The sequence below is a fragment of the Dysidea avara genome, chromosome 11, assembly GCF_963678975.1.
Source record: "Dysidea avara chromosome 11, odDysAvar1.4, whole genome shotgun sequence".
Lineage (NCBI taxonomy): Eukaryota > Metazoa > Porifera > Demospongiae > Dictyoceratida > Dysideidae > Dysidea > Dysidea avara.
The window spans coordinates 5,823,810-5,847,124 of NC_089282.1; the positions used below are offsets into that span (position 1 = coordinate 5,823,810).

Consider the following 23,315-nt stretch of genomic DNA (forward strand, 5'->3'; position numbering starts at 1 on the left):
CATCACATAAGATGTAGTTTCATAAAATTTCATAATTGTGCCTAATGCAATATAGAAATGGTGGACCCAGAATGGGACTCATTTTTTATTTGGAATTTCTTTGGGTAGAGCACCTTGCCTGATTTCAAATTTGAGTCATATCTGCTTAACCAGAATCAACATTTGAAGGTCAGTAGACACAGGTTAATGATATAAGGAATGTTTGTTTTTTAAGCACAGTATAAACCATTACATGAAGCTACTGCTATACCATTGCTCTTATAACAATGTACCTGTCCTCCTTTACTTCATGTACTGTAATACACAAATCATAAAATACATCATAGTACATGACATGTATTTCCAGTCTACTACTATAACAAGGTTGAAACTGGGCCAGTATATTGATGAGCTGGATGACCCACCGACCAAGACAGCTATCCAAGTCAGATCCAGGGATGTAACTTGTTTTAGTTAAAACAGAGTGGTGTGCCAAGAGCTACATTTTAGGTATCCCACTAGTGTATTAAATAAACAGGTGATATCATACAGTGTGATTGTACTGTATATTAGGGATCATGAAGCTTCGGGTACTTCTTACCAAATATATCACCAGCCTCACAAAATACCTTCATGGCACCTTGGCAGTATAGGGTAGGTATATATAACTAAGCCCAACATACCTTTTCTTAGTGCGACCAAAAATGCTTCCAAAAATGTTGCTACAATTTTTTTTTATTTAGTCAAATTTTCTGTTGACCAACTGACTGACTTTCCTGACCGACTGACTGATGCCTTCAGACAAGTATAACTTGATAACGGCTAAGGCTACAGACTGACTGGCCTGCTGCAAGACTAGACTATGTCAATACAACTACAATTAGTGGATGATGTTCCCATCTAGCCAGACTGTCAAAATAAGTAGAGGTGTTGGGAAAGCACACCTCAACATTATATAAGACACTTCAAATATGTCACCCTTGATAGAGTTTTTATCCAATGTTACACCGGTGTGTGTTTTTACTACTTTACGTGTTGTCATCAATAAAAAGGTAAGTGTAGAATTGTTCTACAAGGTATAGTGGCTTAGAGCATTGACCAAGTTGTTGAAAAAATAGTTCAAGAGTTGTATAGATACAAAATTAAGGTATGTTATTTTACAAACCTTTTGTATATGTTAGACTGCAATACAGGTCAGGGACATATTTCTGGGATTCCACAAACCCCTCTAAAATTTTTAGTAACTTGTGAGCAACATCAGACTTTCCCATTTGACAGCACAAATATGTGACCGGATTTGCGAAAAGGGGTCTTCTACACACATCCAATTTACAAACTTTGACAATCCATAACTTCAGATCAGAAAATGCTAATGACTTGAACGTTGGTCAGCAGTGAGTACCAACATAGCTTAATGGATGGAGAAAAGTTTAGGCTTTTATGTTACTTGAACACTGAGCTATGGTCTACCAAGTTCATAGAATTGGATGTGTGTGGAAGACCCCTTTTCGCAAATCCGGTCACATATATAGAAGAAATGGGAACAGCAGGGAAAGGCAGTGTAATAGAAACTTACATGTATGTAGCTAACATTAATTTCTCAAAAAGTGGAGTAAGGGAGAAAAGTCTTTATAAAGATCAAGATACTCTAATAGAGTAGTCAAATCTACAATGAAATACAATGATATGCTGACATATAAAAAATGTGACCGGATCTGCAAGAATTTCATTTTCTTTATCCAGACAGCCAAAGGAATGGCTAACCAAAGTTTCAGCTCTAGAAGCCACAAATTTTTGAAGCTACAGTGCTACAAAGTGGCAACAACAGAAAAATCAAGTTGTATAGTGACAATGCGAAAAATAAACTACAGGTGCTTAAATTTAAAAAAAATCATAACTTTTGAATGCAGTCAGCCCTCTACCAAGATACAACTTGCACCAACGGATTCTCCATTAACAGGCAAATCCATTGCTGGGTAAATTTTGTATTCCAGGCCTTTCCTACAACCAGGAAAACATGAGAAAAAAAAACAAATGCTCGTCCAATGTATGACAAACTAATGCTCATATCTTCTCTCTCTTTGGAAGCACTGAATTAAAACAAAGATGATCAAACTCCTCTTGCTTCATGTTTGCGGTAATGCGCAAACAAACACGGAAATCCATAGACCACAGCAAAGCATCTCAGTAGACTAACAGGACAAGCTGTCAGACCATTCAGCTACTGTTGATACAACTAACTAACTAACGTTATTAGGTACCCGCCTATTATGCTCAAAATTTTTACCTATTATGCTCAAAATATGCTCAAGCTTTATGTCTCATTTCCCATGTTTTGCTAATAAATTTGCAGTTATGGGCAGATAATAAGTGGCTGAAGCACATCTTTGCTCTTCAAAACTGCACGTGCATGACAGAAAAGATCGATATACTCTAATAGAACAGTCAGGTGCCTGGTTGTTCTATTAGAGTTATTGACTGTTCTATTAGAGTGTATCGATCTTTTTCTGTGATATGTAGTTTGACCATCAAGGATTTGTAGTATGGCTGAAATATTCTTCCTATTATGCTAGCATTATGCTCGATGCTTTCAGGCACCTATTATGCTCATAATTATGCCAGCATAATCGGCGGGTCCCTAAACGTTATTCATGCTTTAAACTTTAAACTATTAGCTCTGGTTAATTCACTGGAAAACAACACCAGCTGCCATAGCATGATTACCGTTATATGGAGCACACCCTAACTAGCTACATGATCTCCTTTCTCACTAAATAACTTCAAAATTATGTACCTGTCCACAGACCATCAAAATTTGGTATAGGTGTTATTCTACTATAGTACATTAGGAATTTTTGCAATTCAAGATTGATGGGGTTGTTGGCCAATGTTGTAGTTCACAGGTATGCGTTTTCACTACTTTCCATGTAATTATCAGTAAAAAGGAAAGCATTGAATTGTTTTACAAGATGAGAAATGGTTGGAACTGAAGTGGCTTGTTCATGGATCAAGTTATGTTAAAAATTGGCTTGAACTTCAGAGTTACATAGGCGTAAAATGAAGGTGTGATATTTCACAAAACTTTGTATGCTAACCTAAAGCATCACAGGCTATCACAACAACCTTTTAGGTGTAGAATAGGTTGTGCAGCTGGACTTAATCAGTTTGCACTACCTTAAAACTAAAGAAATGTCTAGCAGCTAAATTTTGATAGAAGTTGGAGAATTTAGATATCATACAATATTAAGGATCCTGAAGGGTTTGGGCTTTTCTAACCAAAAGTATCAGCCTAAAACCAGCCTCACAATACCTTCATGGTACTATAGCAGTATTGGTTAGGTATAACCAAGCCAAAAAGCACCTTCAGTATGATTTTTATGTACTGGAATTTTCAACTGACTGACTGACTAACTGACTGACTGATGCCTTTGAATTCAGACAAGCATAACTCAGTAACGGCTTGATTTTTCCACTTTTCGATGTCGCTTCAGCTCGACTGGTATACCACAGTACATACAATGCATGCTTCATGTGTCCTCCTCTGTGTCCCATTTATCTTTGCTCACAGTGTAAGGTTTCGATTTACAGTAGTGCTGCAAGATGACTTCTCTACATTTGACAGAATTGTCCGAGTTTTCCATTGTGACTGATTGATTGCAGAGGTCCTTCTCCTACTGTTCTTTGCTTGTAACACTGTGTAATGGGTTGAACGCAGCTGAACAAGTAGTAGTGTAATGGTCACTTCACTATTTCAGTAATTGCTATTTGGGGTACATGTTTAGGCAGATACAATAATCCTGGCACCATTCTTTCCATTCTAATGCGGTACAAGCGGGTTCACCAGTCATAAAATGTTACAAAACAGTAAACAAACAAGTGTAAGAAAAAAAATTATCAAGAATTTTAATATTTCTATGATCCAAAGAGACAATAGTAAACCTCTGTAATCTATTGTAAATCAACAACAATCAGATGGGAAAGGTGTCAAACAAGTTAAAGAAGTGATAAAATTTCTGAGTTAACAAATACCACTTAACTTTATGTCAATAAACTGTGTTTACAAAGATGTCACATCATTATCGAGATAATATCGATTATCAAGATAAAATGGTTGTCACTTATCGAGATATAGCATTATCACACAGCCCTACTACCATCAACCATAATTGACATTTAGGATTGCCAAGCATATATTGAATACAGTTTACTTTATACTGTTGAAATCATGAATCTAGCAAATTTGGAAGCATTATAGTATTTAAAATCTGTCAGCAGCTGGGGAGCTGCTACACCCCTGCTTTCTACCAATGCTGGAAACCACTTTGCTATACACAACCCTGCAGGTTATCACACACATTGAATCCGAACACCGATTAACCAAACACTAGATTATCCGAATGTCAAATTGACTGCTCAATTAGAGTATTTTGTCAACAAGTGTATGCTTTATTAGAGTAGTTGAACAAAGCTCTCTATATAAATGTATGGATATTTGATTTTCCCCAATTAGTTCGGACAATCGAGGTTTTACTGTAGTGTTTAGGGCCACTCTAAGTAGCTCATTACTCATTAAGTGTGTGGGTTGTAACAAATTTGTTTTGTGCAGCTGTAATTCACCAATTATTTCTTAATTAATCAATTACGTTGCTATGCATTGCTAAAAGCGTGAACTCAAGCAAACCACTTTAAAAACTACAAATTACGCACAGAAGTATATCTTTTTAACTTTTTTATAGTTTGTCTATCGTGTTTTCATACGCAAATTCTCTACAAAAAGCCTCATGGCTGCTTTTAATTTTTGTTCCTGCACAAAGGGATATCGATATGCCCCATTCCTGGTAGCTTACCAGGCCTGTTATGTTGTTTTTCAGTCATTATACACCTGTTACAGCATGTAGGCTAGCCTCAAGTGGACTGTTCAACTGGTTTCATTACCGGCCACACCCACTTCAAGTAAATAAACACAACGAAAACAGAAAGTTGGGCTTTAATACAGTACGTAAACAGCTTTTATTCATTGAATGAAGGTTTATTTTCTGTAGCTCAAAGCCTGTTTGCTCACGTCCTGGACAGACACGCAGACACATGGTTTTTGCCAAACCAATTTCAGTAAACCAGGTGTGCGGCCACAGCCGGCGTGTGGTCCTGGTTTAAAAAGTAGGGAAACAAGCAAGGTCACCTACACCTGACATAATTATACATACATCAATCCAAATTCTTAATTTCCTGCTACTATGATACAATGTAGTTCTACTAATCACGGGTTGTTTTGTACCACACTACCTAGTTCCAGTTATGGATTTTTTCTCCTTTCTCCACCTTTTCAAACACACTTTATGTAACAACTTTAAACAGGCTATAGGACCAGGTGTCCTACAGACCTTCAGCGCTTGTGCTGTAAAGCCTTAATAATTAAATAAATAAATAAACTACAAGCTAGTAGGGGTCATTCATTATACAGTATGGTAGCTACCTTAGGGTTAACATTTAGGGTCATACTGAAGGCACTTTTGGGCTTGGCTACACCCAACCAATACTGCCAAGGAACCAGAATGGTATTGTGAAGCTGGTTTTTATGTGATTTTTTGGCGAGAATAATCCAAACCTTAATGTTCCCTAATATACAGTTCTGCTGCACTGTATGATACACACTGACCACACATAACAACAAAACAACTATTACACATATCCTGTCAGTAAGGGAATTATTATTCAACAATGACAAAACACTCTAACAGAACACTTAGTACACTAAACTATATTATCCATACAGACTGACCACACATAATAACTACTACACATATCCTGGACATTATCATTCAACAATAACAAAACACTCTAATAGAACACTCAGTACACTAAAGTTATCTTTATTATCCATACACACTGACTATGCATAATAACAAAACAACTACTACACATATCCTGTCAGTAAGGACATTATGATTCAACCCTTAACAAGACACTCTAATAGAACAGTCAGTTTTTTGGGTCTTTCTTTTGAGATTCTACATAACACGTGAACAAACAAAATTACAAATAACAACACACATAAGAGAATGTATATACTGTTACTTAAAAAATGAACTGATCCTACCATCTGCGCACACAAGTTTCTCCTTTCTCCACCTTTTCAAACACACTTTCTGTAACAACTTTAAACAGGCTGTAGGACCAGGAGTCCTACAGACCTTCAGCACTTGTACTGTAAAGTCTTAATAAATTAAATATATATAAATAAATAAAACAAGGTCAATAGCTGCAGACTCTTTGAGGCCAAAGTAATGGTAGGAAGATCTAGAACCTCTCAAACAAGTGATGGCTGCGCGGAGTAGGGAAAAACTCGGTTTACAATAGAACAATCAGTACACTAAGTTGTACAACAAGCAATGTGGGTGTTCATATAACATATTTGTATGGACAAACAACATATTCCAATACTTTAAAGTAATACCAACATATATGACTACAATACTTGTCTAACAATTTTTATAAAAACTGTGCTATAAATTTGCAAGACTTCTGTAGGCATTTAAAAGTCAACACAGCACTTTAGTGACCTTATTTGGAAAGACACAAGCATGGCTGGAGATGATGTTATCAACCCTGGTATATCTGGAAATGCTGTGTAAACATTAATTCTGTGTATTTAGTGTTATTGTTATCCAAAGGTATGTAAGCAGAGCAAGTAGCAGTGCATATTAATTTAATAAACAGTTTTAAGCCAACTAGGCTTGCATCGATTATGTTGGCATAATTTTTGGCATAATAGGGGATGAAAAGCATAAAGCATAATGCTGGCATAATGGAGCATAATTAAGAGCATAATGGGCAAATTTCCGCCACCATAAGCAGGGGCGGATCCAGACTTTTAAAAAGGGGAGTTCCACTTTGGAATTGCAACTTCAACCTAGCTGTAAGTTGAAGACCAAAAAAGAAAGAAAAAAAAACGTCATCACCTACTGACAATAGCTGCCCCTCACCAACTACATTTCCTTATTAATAACTGTATACATAGCTTGCTACACTGCTCCTCAAAAGACTACTGTGACTGCTCTATTGGAGTATCTCGATTTGACTGTTCTATTAGAGTATCTCGAGTATGAGAGGCTCTCGATTTGACTGTTCTATTAGAGTATCTCGAGTATGAGAGGCTCTTTCAAAAGGGGGGTTCCATGGAACCCTTTGAACCCCCCCCCCCCCCCCCCCCCTGGATCCGTCCCTGCTTAATAAGGTATAAATTCTGCTATAACAGTCACATACTCAAGAACTAACCTGTATTGGATGGTGAAATGATTCCTGACAACGAGTAGAAAAATGCACTACAGTCTTACAAGTTTACACTCGACGGAATGAGTGCTTTCATTGTGGGTTTTAGTTTATAGTCATGTACCAACTAGTACCAAGGCATGGCAAAGCAGTTTAGCTGAGCTTCAGTCATTGAATTTGGTATTATATAACGTGTCTCATCGTCTGATTTTGAATAAAATGTGATATGATGATTATGATATAGCTCGATTGGAAGACAATAAGAAGCTCTGATGATAATAAAGGTTAATGTTGAGTCAGTATAGCTAGTGAATTCTGGACACTGAAAATAGTGAAGTCTGTGCAGGTCTGCAGTGAGACTGAGGTTAATATCAAACCAGGAAATTATTTCAAAAAGATCGCGAGATTCTCTAATAGAACAGTCAAACACTCTAATAGAATAGTCCAACAGAGAGAATAAGTGTTTATCCCCTGGAGGCTACTATGTTCTTGGCATGGTGCTGCATATATACATAACAGTTGCTGTCCTTTGAATACCAATTACTACAACTCAGAAAATCAATCAAAAACCATGCATAATATTTATACATAATTATTTGCATATATATATATACAGAACTACAAAGATACTAGACAATAAAATGTCTATAGCTTCTGAGGGACTATAGATATACCCACAGATTCCTTACTCTAATATGCCTACTAACTCTGAAGCACATCCCAATTTCAAGCTATTGATATTATTTGTATGTTGCAGTTGAAGTGACACTTTTTCATCACATTCTATCATGAAGAACTTATCTGCACAAAGAAAAAAATGCATAAAATGAAAGCATAAATGCATTTCTGAAAAGCATAAAAACAAGCATAATAGGCAGAAAATTGAAGAAATGCCAAAAAGCATAATAGGCAAATTTTGGAACATAATAGGCTCAAGCCTAATCCCTACTTCAGTCTATACCCATGACTGAATTAGGGATTTAATGTCCACTAGTATACTTCAGGTGTAGGTGACCTCCCTTGTTTTACTACTTTTTATTTCTATGATCCTTAATCAAACTTAAAATTTACTTGTTTCTTTACTTTTTGTAACTTTATTGTGATTGATGAAGCCACTCATACTGCATTAGAAGAATGAATTTCTCCTGGCTTATTGTTTTCATTTGAATGCTCACCCTAATCATCAATTACTTGAATAGCAAAGTGGTTGTCATACTTCGTTTTCAGCTATGTTCAGCCAATGAATGCATTACCCAATATTATAAATGAAGCATACAACAAGAAGAACATCTACAATCAATCCAGTTACAACGGAAAACTCGGATGATTCTCATTACAAATGTATATACATGGGGAAGCCATAGTACAACACTACTATGAATCTACATGTTGTACTATCAGCAAAGATAAACAATAGTTGTAAGATGTGTACTTGTGGTCTACCTGATATGTGTACCCTCAGCTCTCGGTCCCTGGGCAGACATATCAGGCAGACCACTCATGTCCATGTTACAACTATTAAATGAATTTTTATCCACAAAACATTATACATTATGACTTAGACAGCTCTCTGTTAGACAGCCACTTCCTTTGGTGTCAAAGTAGTTGCTCCTTAGCCATTTTGAGCTAATCCAACAAACTCCCAGACAGCAGTAACAAAATAAACTGATCATTTCCTATATACACATGTACAATGTGTACATATACAATACATTAGCTATAAAGAGTGTCTTGATGGTGGGGTGAAGATGAGTGATGGAATACCCTACCATGTCCCTTATGTCTACAGGGTATATGACTACATGAACTGTTTATGGGAACATACACACAATATTATAATAATACTATTAGTAAATTAGTGTATGTACATAACTTATCATGTGTGAATCCCTAATGTGTTTGGTCACTAGTTACTATAGTAACCATTCATCTAATGTGTTTGTTGTGTAAACATGTTAACATTGTTATTCAGTACTAATTTATTGTTTTTGTTTAGGAACAACTGGTCCAGTCTCCCACACCAGACCTGTTCAGTGAGCCAGTGAACATCAAGTGGCAAGATGGAGCCCCTGCACCAGTGAAGGGTATAGGCCACACTGCTGTGCTTTGTGATGGGAAGGTCTACATTGGAGGAGGTAATGAGACTCGATACAAGTCATCGTACAAGATAGATGTGTACAGTACTGTTAACAACTCATGGAGACCTACTCCTATCAACACTCCTTATAGCTACTTTGCCATGACCACCCTCAACAGCCAGTTGATCACTGCTGGAGGATGGGATAGAAGTGATAAGGTGTCAAAGGTGACCAACAAGATATTCTCACTAGATGATGATCACCTAAAGGAGTACACCAAGATATCTTGCCACAGCTGCTGATCATCAGGGAACACTTATTATGACTGGAGGTAGAGATGACCAGAATAGGAGATTAGCCACTACTGAACTATTTGACAGTACCACTGGACAGTGGTACACTGCTAGTTTCACTACCACACTGTGATCTACACTCTGTAATAGTTGACAACACCCTCTACCTGTTTGGAGGGGTCAATAAAGATGGCAAGATGTCCCCAGCAGTATTTACTGCTCCACTGGACACTCTGTCCGGTTACCAGCTGAAGTGGAGTTCACAACAAGATACTCCATAGTGCTATTCAACTCCTGTCAGCATACAAGGTAGACACCTACTAACAGTAGGTGGAGTGAAGAAGATAGGAAATGATTATGTGTACACTAGTGACATTCACATGTTCAACAAGGTCAGTCACAACTGGGAAGTAATAGGACAAGCCCCATCAGCAAGAAGTGGACCAGCTGTAGTTAGTGTAGCTGATAATAAAATAGTTGTAGTAGGAGGGGATGATGACAAGGGACAGTGTACTAATACTGTATGGATTGGCTCATGTGAGCCACAGTAACTGTATACATTGTACATGTTATTATTGTACCATCTTATTAATAATAAATTGTTGGTAAACTAGTAATTGTACTAACTGGTGATGTGTATTTGTAATTATAACTGATTGATATGTATTTCTAATAAATATTGTTTTAACACAAATTTCATGACTACTACAATTAACACTCACAATAGGATTGCTAACGCAAAATTATCAATGGACAATATCTGCAATGACATACATCATTGACAAAATGGTAGAGGTGCACCGATATGGAAATTTTCCAATATATTGGCTGCAAAAATTACTGATTCCAATACCAATATCTGAACATAAGAGGTTTTCAGCATGGACGTGACACTACAATAAATGTTAAAAAATGTGGCAAAAAGCTTAAAAGGTGGTCACTAAAACCTATGTAAAGAAAAAAAAAGAATTGTGAATAAGGTGTGGGGGAAAAAAAGTGTAGGATTTGAACCCTGGCCATCATGAAAATGTTTGTAACTTCAGACTCATGTTTTAACCATTGTGCTACCAAATCATCCATGACAATTGTAGTACTAGTACTTATGTGTAATATCTGCTCATATCTGCTAAAAAGTCAACTTTTCACCAATACCAATATCATGTACCAATACCGAAATTGACATCGGTGTACCTCTACAAAATGTCCATCATATCCAAAAATTGCATGTATTTTTCTGACATCTGCTCAACTCTAATAGAGTAGTCGTGCGTTCTATTAGGGATAAAGTAAACAACGGATTAATCATACGAAACGAAGCTATATAATTCTAATAATTGTTGTTAATAGCTTACTTGTCTTTTTAATGTGAAATTTATTATTATAAGTGGTATTTAAGCTAAAGTAGTAGTACGCATGCGTACAAATGCACGATCTCTTCCTCATGCACTAAGCGCACAAAGGTGAATTATTTACGTTAAGCGCATTGGAAAAGAACAACAGTACCATAGACAGTACGTACAGTGTAGTCTGGCGGCGCCCGCCCCTTCGCATAGAGTAAGCTAGGGTCTGGTATGCTTAGTATCACCGAGTTGTTCTGGAGGAATTTAATTTGAATGTAATGACGTAACGAAAATGGTCTTAACGGAAGTGCCTCACCCAAAACTGTGGCAGTGATATTGAACTTTCTTCGCCTTTACACAGGCGAAAGTGGATTGGTCTACTTTTATAGAATACACATGCCTCCCTACCTAGGAAATCAGAGCGTAACCCGGGTTTTTCGCGTATCAAACAAGGCGAAAAGCCCTTCCCGAAATAACACTTTCTTCTCCTTGTTCTTTATTAGCTAACTCCTTTTGTTTCTTTCAGTACTGTTAGGGAATTTGATTCATTCTTTTGACGTAACATAAATAAAAATGCGCTGATTAAACGTGGAGCGTTCTGATTGGTTGCACCAGTTTTTGGTAATCCGGTACAACTGCCCTATGCTAAGCATACCAGACCCTTACTCCATGCGAAGGGGCGGGCGCCGACAGACTACGTACAGTGGTAGTAGGAGAAAGCCACAGTGAGAGAAGGAAGAACGAAATACTAGTAAGTTTAATGTGATAACGTACTTTTTAATGCTTCTGTAAGCCCTACCGTCTCTCCTGCACATGTTTACTCTGTTTACTTGACCACCCAATGAGAGGTCCCTTAAGACTAGGGGTGTCACTATAGGTACATAGTTACGTAGTACAAATGCCAATTAATTGCTGCAGTCGCATATAGCACATTGTTATACAAACGGGGAATTTGTGCCTTTTTGTGCGTGAGGATGCCCTGATTTTGTATGTACGTGAGGCCACCATTCTTCTTTCTACTATGTTTCCATAGCTTTGCTTCATTGTGCATGTGACATGAGGTACTCAAGCATATGCACTGGTAATGATTTGGTATGACGTCCTGATTAGGAAGTCATTTTATAGTACCGGTACACAGCAGCCATGTTTAAATTTTGCGAACACAAAGTTACATGAATAAAACTATCAAATTTCACAATCAAAATCAGCTAGACTTGAGTGGTCTGCTTTTGCTGGCTGCTTTTCCCAATCCCAGTGACAATCCACACGGGGCCTTAATAAAGCTCTAGATAGCTATATGTGGCTGTACAGCTCCGTGGTATTGAATAAAGACCTGTGAAGTAAATTTCCTTTCATTTAAGCCAGTTGTGAGACCTGAATGGCCCCATAACTTGGTCTAATTCATCCCTATGCCTTCCCATACAATATTTGAACAGTTTGATGGCCTTTCTTTCAGCTGTGAAGCAATATTAATAAGCTAACAACTACACCACAGCTTTTATGTTTTTGCCAGTGTTCTTCAGCTCATAACTCAGTCTTGCCTCACACATGCACAAATGAAACCTGTTATGGAAAATATTTAGTATCATGTCAAACAGATAACAGTTATTCTCTATACATTCCATCAATCCTGCCATGTCACTATGTAAACTCCAACTACCTGTACAATTGACAAAACTGGTTAGATACGAGGCATGCCTCGTTTGAAGACCATGAAAAGACTATTGGTGTAGACTCTTCAGTTCTTCGATGTTAGACTCTCCGGTGTTAGACACACACACACACACACGCACGCACACGCACGCACACACACTGAGACATCTTAACACTTCTCAATGTGTGTGTAGTGTCATGGGTGCATGAGTATATATAAGAGCAGTGCTGCACCACTCTACCGCTCTTTAGGGAAGCCCCTGGCTCCTGATATTTTAGTGCATGATTATAAGTAGTTAGGCTGTTTAAATAATTTTCTCTGAAATGTACATAGAGTCATACCTATTTATGTGATTGCATGTGATACTTCATCTATATTATTCAACTTTCCATATTCACCTATATTACATACAAGCATTAGTCACTAAAGTACTCTTATACTGTACGCCAATTTACTATCAAAACTTACTCAAGTACAGTACCTGGTGTCATAGAGGATGATGGTGGCAGTGTCTTAACCTTAGGTGGCCCATGTCTTTTGGGAGCTGGTCTGACTTCATTGTTGAATTCATCTGCAGCATCCTTTTTAACAGCCTTACTTTTCTTCTTTGTTTTATTTGGTAAATTCCTCCGTATGAATTAAATAGTAAAGCATACATACATACAACACATCTTAAACTCCCTCCGGGGTTACAGTAAAGAAAATCACTACAGGCCTTAATGCTTAAAGATATTAATATAATCTACTGTTATTTCTCTACTGCATGTTGTACTTTCAGAGCATGTACATGTACATACTTGTGTATTTACGATGATTCTCTCTGAAATATTATGTCAGGAAAGAGGGTTAGTATAGATAGCATCAGAATTTCTGGATTTACTTCATCTGTATTTGTTTTAATGTGTGATACAAGTAAAATATTATTGATGTACATGCGATCATGAACATCACAGAAAAACTTTATTAAATGCTTAATTATCTGAAAATTCCTTTGTGTCTGAGAATGTCTTGGAATTGTAAGGACTAATGGTATGTAGTGATGTATGTGTTGCCTATCAACTAGTGAATGACAACAATTCCTAACTGTATGGTATGAAACTACCTCTTTGAACCATTTGTTCTTTAGTACTAAACATTTGGTACCTTTCTGTAATTGATTAGTTACCTTATTGTTGTACCAATTTGTATGCCTTTTATTTCTCCTGTTCTCATAACTTAACAGAACACATATGAAGACATGTTATTCTGTGTTGGGTTGTATACCTGTTTTCTAAATGGTCACCAGAATTCTCATCAATGCATGTGACTTGTTACAAATTTTATTAGAGCCTGCAGTCTGGCAGCTGCAGCAAATGCATGTCACACTGTGTAGATAGACCACATAGAACAACACACAATTTTGGCTAATGTTGATACAATGACTTTGCATTACAGGTGACTACTGGTACTATTGAAGATTTAAGTGTTGCTCCCAGCCAGGTTAATCATACTGTATTTTGTACAATTCATTATGTATTTGTAGATTGATGCCAGCATTAGCGGTGATGATGTTGCTCCCAGCCAGATTAGTGATACTGTACCATATTTTGTACAATTTAGTCAGTATTATGTATTTGTAGATTTATGCCAGCAACAGCGCTGATGAGGATATTTCCCAAAAGGTATGAATATTGTTACTCAGGAAGTCTATTACATTAATTATATGCATGATAACTAATTTCTGTAGGACACCTGCTCTGTTGCAAGTGGCACTGTTAATGATGATTTGTTTAAGGACTACAGCAAGGTATGTACATGTAATAGTTGTAACACAGGAATTACTTAATCACCCAAGGGCATTGTGGAACTTAATTGTGGATTTAAAAATTGATAAGTAGCATGGATTGGTAATCAAGAAGAACACCTTTGATATATGTGAGGGGGGCATAGGGAAAGGAACCTATAGCAGTTGGTCATGGAATTTGAGTTATGCTAATCAAAGAATTCCACAACTTGCCAACTATTCATATTTCAAGTCAATACTCAATTGTTTCATAAAGTTATAAAGAATTTAAACACAATTGTAATTTCCTATTGTATGTAATTTATTATATTCACCTAACAATAAATGGAAATTTACTGAGTTTTACTCAAAAGTTTAAAAGTCTCTATAGGTACCTTTTCCTATGCCCCCTCACATATTATGTACGTATGTTTTGGATGGACATCAACTAAAACACAGAACAGACTGGAAAAATGGACTCCTACAGACTGGCTCTAAAAAATCCAGTGTACATAGCACCCCAAAAACACAGCAAATGTCTTGTCAAGCCTCAGTGCTGTAAACAAGGTTAAAACAAATTGTAGCAAATTGTAGTGTTCAATCTATTGTAGCAGCCAGCCTTGTCAGCCAATGCTACAAGGTGTAGAGACCTAGAAGCCTGCCCATGACCACGTTGAACTGAGAAGCAACTAATTGTTATAATTAACCTGAATGCAAATCCAAGTAACATCATCTCTTCAACAAGTCTTGAAGCTTGTATCTTGGCTTGTTTACGAGGTTTACAGTCTGACATAATGCTAAGGGTGAACTTAATACTGGCTCGAACAAGCTTCAAGGCAGTGTTCAAAAGTTTATTTATTGTCACTGTAGTGTTAGATATTGTTTCCAAGAGGTGGTTAATAGTTGTTTTAAGGCAAGCATCTTCCAGTCCATTCATAAATCCATTTTCATGAATCCATTTCCCCAGTCTGTTCTGTATTTTAGTCATGTATTTTTTGGACCTATCCTATATAATGGAGTGGTCTTATTAATGAGTTTATGAAGCATGCCTTATCTGCGTTTATGACCTAACTATACAGTACTCGACAGGTTCATTATTGCATGTGGTGTTTGTGGCCTCTAAGCAAGGGTTTACTCTAGCATAATATAAGATATAACCTTTTCCATTTCCTATTACCCACAGTGCTCAGCACATCATACAACTAAAGTTCCTATTGTTTATGTGCTTATGCTTATTTGTTGCCTGATAATTCTCTTTCAGAAATTGGTTATAGATGTTGATGATGATGAAATGATGCTCGATAGAATGTCTAAGCCAAAGCACTAAATTGAAAATAGAATGGTTAGTGTAGGCACTAATTTGAAATAGCTGTTTCAAATATTTCATCAGGGTGAAGTTATAATGTATTGACTAGAACACCTGGAAAATCAGTCAGTTCTTCAGGCTACAGTTGCAACAGATTTGGTAAGCAGACATATTTTCTGATGTTTTGATATATTAATATTAATATTTTTAAAATTAGTCCAGAGCTAGATTGCATCAAGGCCATTGACAAAAGGGGCGGCAACAATAATGTGATTTTTAGGGTTAGGCAAATGGAGTATTTCAACTTGTTTTGTACAAGTTTATGCATTTTGTTGTTTGATCATTTTACATGACTATTATTAATTTTGAGATCTATTTTGCATGACATTTATGGGACTTAACTTGATAGTGGTTGGTGCATGGCTGTTTTCTCTGTAGTGATGTCATACCAATGACATCAATAAATACTTACCTTGCATGTGGCTGGCATGTGATAATACATGTACTGCAACATTAATAGCTGACATTTTAGTTAGGTAGCTGTATCGGGCCAGCACATTTTTGTCTGTGCCTCTTTATAATGGATGTTTGACATGTGCAGTAGAATAATATGTACATAACACTTCCTCCCCCGCAATTACTGTGGTACGCCTACTCAATGACATATGTTGCTACCCAATGGAGGCCTATGCATATAGTTCCACCGGAAGCTGTATATAATTATAGAATAAATATTATCATAGCTATATGGGATGATGTTGCGACTGGTGTTAGTGATTAGCAGTTTTATTAGTGTAGCGACTTTGCTTGGAGTTGCCAGTCACAGTACTAGTCTCCCTGCCGCAGTGTCGAACAGGCCAACGGTTACAAGGCTGTCTGTCGCAGGTAAAAGATTTCACCAAAAACGGTTCCGTCATCCCTATATAAAAGAACTATACAAGAGAATAACATACAAGAATGGCTCGCTTTCCATGGACAACTTGAAAGACGATCCCATTACAATTTGGAGCTTTACAGACATAGGTAGCTAAACCATTTTTGTTAGCACACCTGCATTGATCATTAGCTAGTTAATAACCATGCAGAACGTGTTAGCTTTTTTTTTTTTTTTTTTTTTTTGCACTTACATTGACTGAATGTGTTAACTTGCACTTACAATGACTGAATGTGTTTTTGTTCAACAGACTTGGCCAAAGAAAATAGATTTCCCGCTGTAACTTGTGTTAATTCTCCTAAAGGCACACAGATTATGACGATCATGATTTTTAAATGGAGTGAATTAAAGAAAGATACAGCTGATAGGCAAGCCAACCTTTCCAAAGTCATACTCCGAATTTACAAAGATGCAGCCACTACCAAGGAAAAATGCTCCAAAGTGACATTGTATGCTAAAGTGTTTTACCAGTATAGCAGTGGAGGAGAAATCGAAATAACTGGTAAAAAAAATTGATATTGAACTGTCCAATGGAAGGAAATGGGAAGACCTTGATTTAACTCCACCTGGCAGCTTGAAGAAGCCTTAAGCAGTCTAGGTAATATTGCTTGCTGTTTAAGGGCTGATACAGATTTTCAGGCAGTTGCATCTTTGAAAGTTCTGTGACAGTCCAAGCAAAGCCTTAAGCAGTGCTATTGTCAGCAGGAAAGCAAGAATGCTATAAGTTTCTGCTGGGCCACAACACTTAACGGAGCGCAACATTCTGCATACTTTTACCAAGACTTCTTGTATCTGTGAACAAACAAACAAAAAACTACGACTAAACACACGAAAATCAGTCTTGACATACAAATATATTCTCAGTACACTAACTGCTAACCTGTAGCGATGAAGAATACACCATAGTACACTGGCCAGTTTTGTTAAAATTATGATAGAGGCGCTTTTCAATAAGTCCCCACTTATTCTTGTAATTTATCGTAGTTTGCAAAGATTAGATATGGCAGGGACATTGGAAACAGTGGAAATTGAAAACTGAAAACTGAAACAGAAAAACTGAAACTGAAAAACTAAAATTGGTCAAAACTTCATATTAACAGGTACCTCTTAACAAAGACCACCTCTATAATAAGACCGCCTCTAAAATAAGACCACCTCATTATAGTAGTTATGTCAAGTAGGTATAAACATATAGCTAAGGTGTACTCATAATGTAATAAAGTATCAATCAATCAGACAGTACTTAAAAGTTAAAATGGCAGCTGCAGGGTTGTACAAAAGGATATATCTTATCATGCCAAGACCTAAAGTCCATGGTCATGTCACAAATGAAAATGGAGCAATTGCATGCATAATTGAATTTGATAATGGATTTCTCATGAATATTATTGTGCATGATTTAGGAGTTGCATAGTTACAAAATCAACATTAATGATTCTTGACTTTGTGTCTTAATAATTGTTAGGCACATGTAATAAGCATCCTCGAAGACTTAAAAACCTGAGGTGACATCAGTAATTACCGAGGCGCAGGTAAATATTGACAGGTTTTTAATTCCTCGAAGACACCTATCACGAGTGTCCAACTATTACCAAGACACAAAGTCCAAGATCATTAATTTAACTACGCAACTCTTAAATAATGCGCAATTCATGAAAAATCCAGTATCAGCAGAGTAATTGTGCATGCAATTACCCCATTTTCATTGTGACATGACCATGGACTTTAGGTCTTGGTATGGTAAGATAGTATATCCTTATGTACAACCCTGCAGCTGTAGTTTTAACTTTTAAGTACTGTCTGATTGATTGATACTTTTTTACATTATGAGTACACCTAATGGCCTTTTTGTTGGACCTGCTTGACATGACTACTATAATGAGGTGGTCTTATTAGAGGCGGTCTTATTATACAGGTGGCCTTATTACAGAGGTGGTCTTTGTTAAGAGGTACCTGTTAATATGAAGTTTTGACCAAATTTAGTTTTTCAGTTTCAGTTTTTCCATTTCAGTTTCCAGTTTCAGTTTTCAATTTCCACTGTTTCCAATGTCCCGATATGGCAATGTTTTTTAAAAATGTTTTGTACTATGAAAACCGTGGAATTTTATTATTATTATTTTTTTATTATTAGCACTTTACAGTGACCAGCACTGAAGGTCTGACAGCAACATGTGCTGCAGCCTTAGGATTACCTAACCTACAAGGACTTAGACCTAGTGACTTGACTTTACTGACTGAATAAGGTGTAACAGAAAAGGGGCGAAAGTAAGGAAAAAAATCCATTTAAGACTTGGTGATTGGTTATCCGGTTTTACAAAGGACTAGTCTACCGTATAGGAACCGGGAAACGCAGAAAACTTCATGCCTGGATGGTTAGTGTAAGTCAATAGTGTGGTCACCAATAGTCTTGTGTGTATTTCCCAAAAGCGTATTTTGTACTATGAAAACCGCCGTATATAGCTTTCATCTTATAATGGTAGATAGATTTCATGTTCGTTACTGCAGCTATAACCGGGGAACTGGCTAAAGATTATCTGACGCTGCATGCCAAAGCGCTAAAAGGCTTGCTCCTATGTAAGCGCGTACATCTTGTGAATAAAAAAATTTTTTTTTTAGAAGTCGCTCAATTTCCGGATATGTGTTAGTGCGGGGGCTACAGAGACCTTGGCACACAGTATTGGAAATGAATGTTGTCTGTAATTTATTACACACGAACCAGGAGATAATAAAGGTAAGAAGTAGAGCAGCTCAGGTATTTCCGACCACCATGTATTATCGGACGCGATATTTCCTAGATGGGCGATGAGGATCAATTGTTTATAACAGCATTATGATGGCCTATCACTATAAACTCCATTCTGAAAATATGAGGGGATTTGGTTATATTACGTGGTTGCAGTGACCTTCGAAAGACGGTGTCCAAAAACATCAATACTCGGATGATCGCATGAGCGTTCGGACGGCCTGTCTCCACAGCTCGCCAAGCACTTCACAAACTAATGTGTGATGGCGGCTAGCAGAGCTAACCTTCAGCTACCCCACACTAGAAGTGTATCGTTATTGTACATACTAGAACGGAAATATGACATAATTTCCTCGCTCGGTAACGTGATCAAAAGTCGAACTCCCACGCTTAAAGGTATTTTCGGATGCGCGCGAAAGAAGCCATCTTGCCGCACTTGTAAATACAATTAAGTTAGCTATATATACTTGACACAAAGTCAGGTTGAATATTTTCTTAGAGAATGACTGATTACATAGCTATACATGCACAAAAGACAGCATGTTAATTTAACACATATACTAAATCATAACAAGGTGACTGTTTCCAGTAGCTATTACTTTCCAGGCAATCGACACGAAGGACAATACCTAAATCAACTCATTAGTAAATGGACACACATACATTTATGAGCTGGTTACCATTGTCCTTTTGGTTTTGCAGTCAGTCCCACACACTTGAAATGGTACCACTCAGTGGAACACTATACACAGGACACAAAGCAATGACATTGCACATAACCATGATAGTTAAACGCCTAACTGTTTATTTTGGACAACTTTGGGGCTAAAACTTCATGACAATTTCATACAAAAATGTGACTGAATTTCGAAAAACCATTGATCTACGCACAGTACTTTTGAAGCATTATAAACAATGGGTAAAATGCAAGCTTCAGAAAAAATGCAAGTTTTTATTACCTCACTGGTCAATGAATTAACACACCAGTGGACAAATCCTGGGCATCATCATGTTAATAGGGGGTTTGAAAATCCTTATTTCATCTCCATACACAGAAGGGGTTCTGAGTTACAGATGCTTGTTTACGTTGTTGTGATGAAAGAATTTACCGACAATCTTTCTTGAGTGAATGCACCCTCCTTCTCAAACGCAGAAGCCTACACCTTGGGCAAAACCTATACCCTGGTGGATTCACGAATACATGGTGAACACAATGAGCCAAGAATCAACTCTGCATGCCGTTGTATCAGTAAGTTATGGTGGTTTATGTAAGCCTGTAGATTATTTTCTTGATGGCTTCTCACTGCTTGAAGTATCTTAGTTTACTAGAGTGGTATATCCCCAGTATATGGAACAGTTAATTGTTTGGAATTTTAGTAGCTTTTCAGTAAACCTGCATTCACTGATGTTTACTGAGAGTTTAAAACTTAGTAAAACAATTATGTTCCATATACTTAAAGTTACTGACATTTTACTATCAGTATAACTGGGCACAACTACAGTAAAGCAGCTTAACAAATTAGTAAACTAAGAACCTTCAAGCAGTGTCTGTATGTACCAATTTATTTGCTCATCTCGCTGTCTAGAGCTATATTTCCCCCACTGCTCAACTTATGAAGCTGAAACTTTGCCAATCCATTCCTGTCACTATAGACAACAAAGACACCAATAAAACAATTTTTGAAAAATGTGCTGATATCGACGGTTTTCTAAAATTAGGTCACAAATATCATATGGTGTAAATCCCGGATTTTATGGCAACCAACAGTTTTCTCCCCAGCAAAATAGAGTGAGCGACAACGCTGTTAATTTATATCATATCAAAATCGGTTTGTTGATTTACACGTTCCTTTTACTATGTCAAAGTAATTTTAAGCGAAGTAGAGCGGTACTGCACTACTCTACCACTCTTTAGCCTGACCAATTTAGAATGGGGGACCTTATTATATATAGACTCTGCATGAGGTTCACTGCATACTTACATGTTGATTATCACAAGCAATCATCCTGCCAAATGATTCCTATAAAATATATGAAGGCAAAATTAATGTGTGCATAATAATGGAGCAAAATAATTCAACATAATAGTGCTAGCCTGCTGTACCAGTGCTTGCAATTATCTTATTTAAAATGCACAGGTAAACATATGAAGAAGTTTGCTACATGGCATAGACATTATTTTGCTTAATCAAGGAACATTGAAATTTTCACAAACTAACCTGCAGAACTAATTCACAATGCTTTAAAATTTGTTTCATTGTAACACTTATTACAATATGTAGTGAAGGTTAATGGCTGTCTCAAGACATCGAAATAGCTCAGAGCATTCCTTTCCAAATATCCACCATTCAATTTGCCATACAAAAAGTGATTTTCAACCTTAAAATGACAAGCTTAAACTTCCACTGCTTTCCTTCTGCTATAGCTCATCTTAATCGCTATTCACTGCTCTTTCCAAATCTGCTTTGGAATCTGAAGTATCTATCACGTGTTGTGGGTTATTACACTTTTTATTACATGCCCCCGAAACTCCCAATACAAAATGTATGGGGAAATTTGCTACACCTAATTTCTGGCTTATCAAAATGGTTTAGGCCATTTTGACAAGCCAGAATTGGACTTGTTCTGGCATCATTGTACTCACAGAGAGTTGCTCTACACCTGTCAAATTTGGAAAGTTACTAAACAGACTCGATGTAGGCGGTACACAATAATTAATTTAATTTTTCATGGTTTTCAATCGAAATGTATTGGACATTCCTGTTCCAACTGACATTTTTGCCATGAACAAAAGTATAGCAAATGTCCGCAAATTTCTTGATATGCAATCTTAAGCAACAGAAAACTATACAGTTAGTAAATTTAATACATAGGATCTGAAGTCATTGGTCTTATTAAAGAGGTGGCTCTACTGTAACAATCAAGTAATTTATTAACAGACCTAGTTAACCACACCTGGTGCCTTGTAGTCTGGTTAGACTATACACAACCATTGGTACTACCTATATGGTACCATTCCTTTCAAGTTTGTAAACAGGCATAAAATTCAATTATACTGGGCGTATCCATGCATTCACCAGGTGTGTCCATTCACTGGACTGCACTACATGAATTTAGACTAACAGTGGTATTTTTCAACAACAATGTAACTCACTTTTTTGCAAAGGCAATATTTGGCTCCAACAGGACTTTTAGGCAATGGCAATCCAGTCTTGCTACATGACAATATACACAGTATCAGTAAATGCAAGTTCAGTATGTTACATTCTCAGTTTACAATTACACTAAAATCTCACAGTGATATAGGGTCACTTATGTATGAGAACAAAATTGTTGTCCTTAATAATGAAGTGGCCTTATTGTGTTAGAGGTGGCCACTATAACAAGTGGTCTTGATAAGTAGTGACTGCTAAGTAAGCTTTCACTGTATGCTATATATAAATGTATAATATTGACCCATACCTCTTTTGCTGGACTGTCATGCTTCTCTGTATGGAGGAACTAGTGCTCCTGCACCCAGCTTCCTTTGTACGTTTCTTTTGAGGTTCTTGATTTTCTAGATTAGGACCTAGTTTGATGACAAGTACAATAAAGCATGCTTACATGTATACTACACCTTTTAAACAACTACAAACACACTCTTAATGTATATACCTTGAAGCTTAAGCCAAGCATTGTATTTGTCATCAGTTTTAAAATCGTATCCTTCAAGACGTCTTTTATACAAGACTACCTCAGTTCTAGTAAATTTACAATTTTCTAATTCATTACGAGAGGCTACATAAGTAGAATTCCTCTTTAGAGAAAGTTTACAACATGAACCACAGTATGTACCTGATTGTGTAACTGGTGTTTTCTTAGTCTTAACTCCACTAGTTACTTTACCACACTCTTTAGCTACAAAAAATAATCCACGAAGATGATTTGCACAGTATGTGCTCCATGCAATGTATATAT

General features: G+C 36.8%; 2 long non-coding RNA genes across 2 annotated transcripts; one reads left to right on the forward strand and one right to left on the reverse strand.

The window, feature by feature from the left end:
• Positions 1–11,649: 11,649 nt before the first annotated feature.
• Positions 11,650–16,054, forward strand: LOC136238379 (uncharacterized). Its single transcript, XR_010692950.1, has 7 exons — positions 11,650–11,710; positions 14,048–14,092; positions 14,136–14,274; positions 14,340–14,399; positions 15,637–15,717; positions 15,766–15,840; positions 15,899–16,054. It is a non-coding gene; the product is annotated as an uncharacterized lncRNA (long non-coding RNA).
• Positions 16,055–19,842: 3,788 nt separating this feature from the next.
• On the reverse strand, positions 19,843–22,902 carry LOC136238380 (uncharacterized). Its single transcript, XR_010692951.1, has 5 exons — positions 22,821–22,902; positions 22,513–22,573; positions 21,341–21,379; positions 20,039–20,100; positions 19,843–19,987 (listed from the first exon to the last, which is right to left on the reverse strand). It is a non-coding gene; the product is annotated as an uncharacterized lncRNA (long non-coding RNA).
• Between the last annotated feature and the right edge of the window lie 413 nt (positions 22,903–23,315).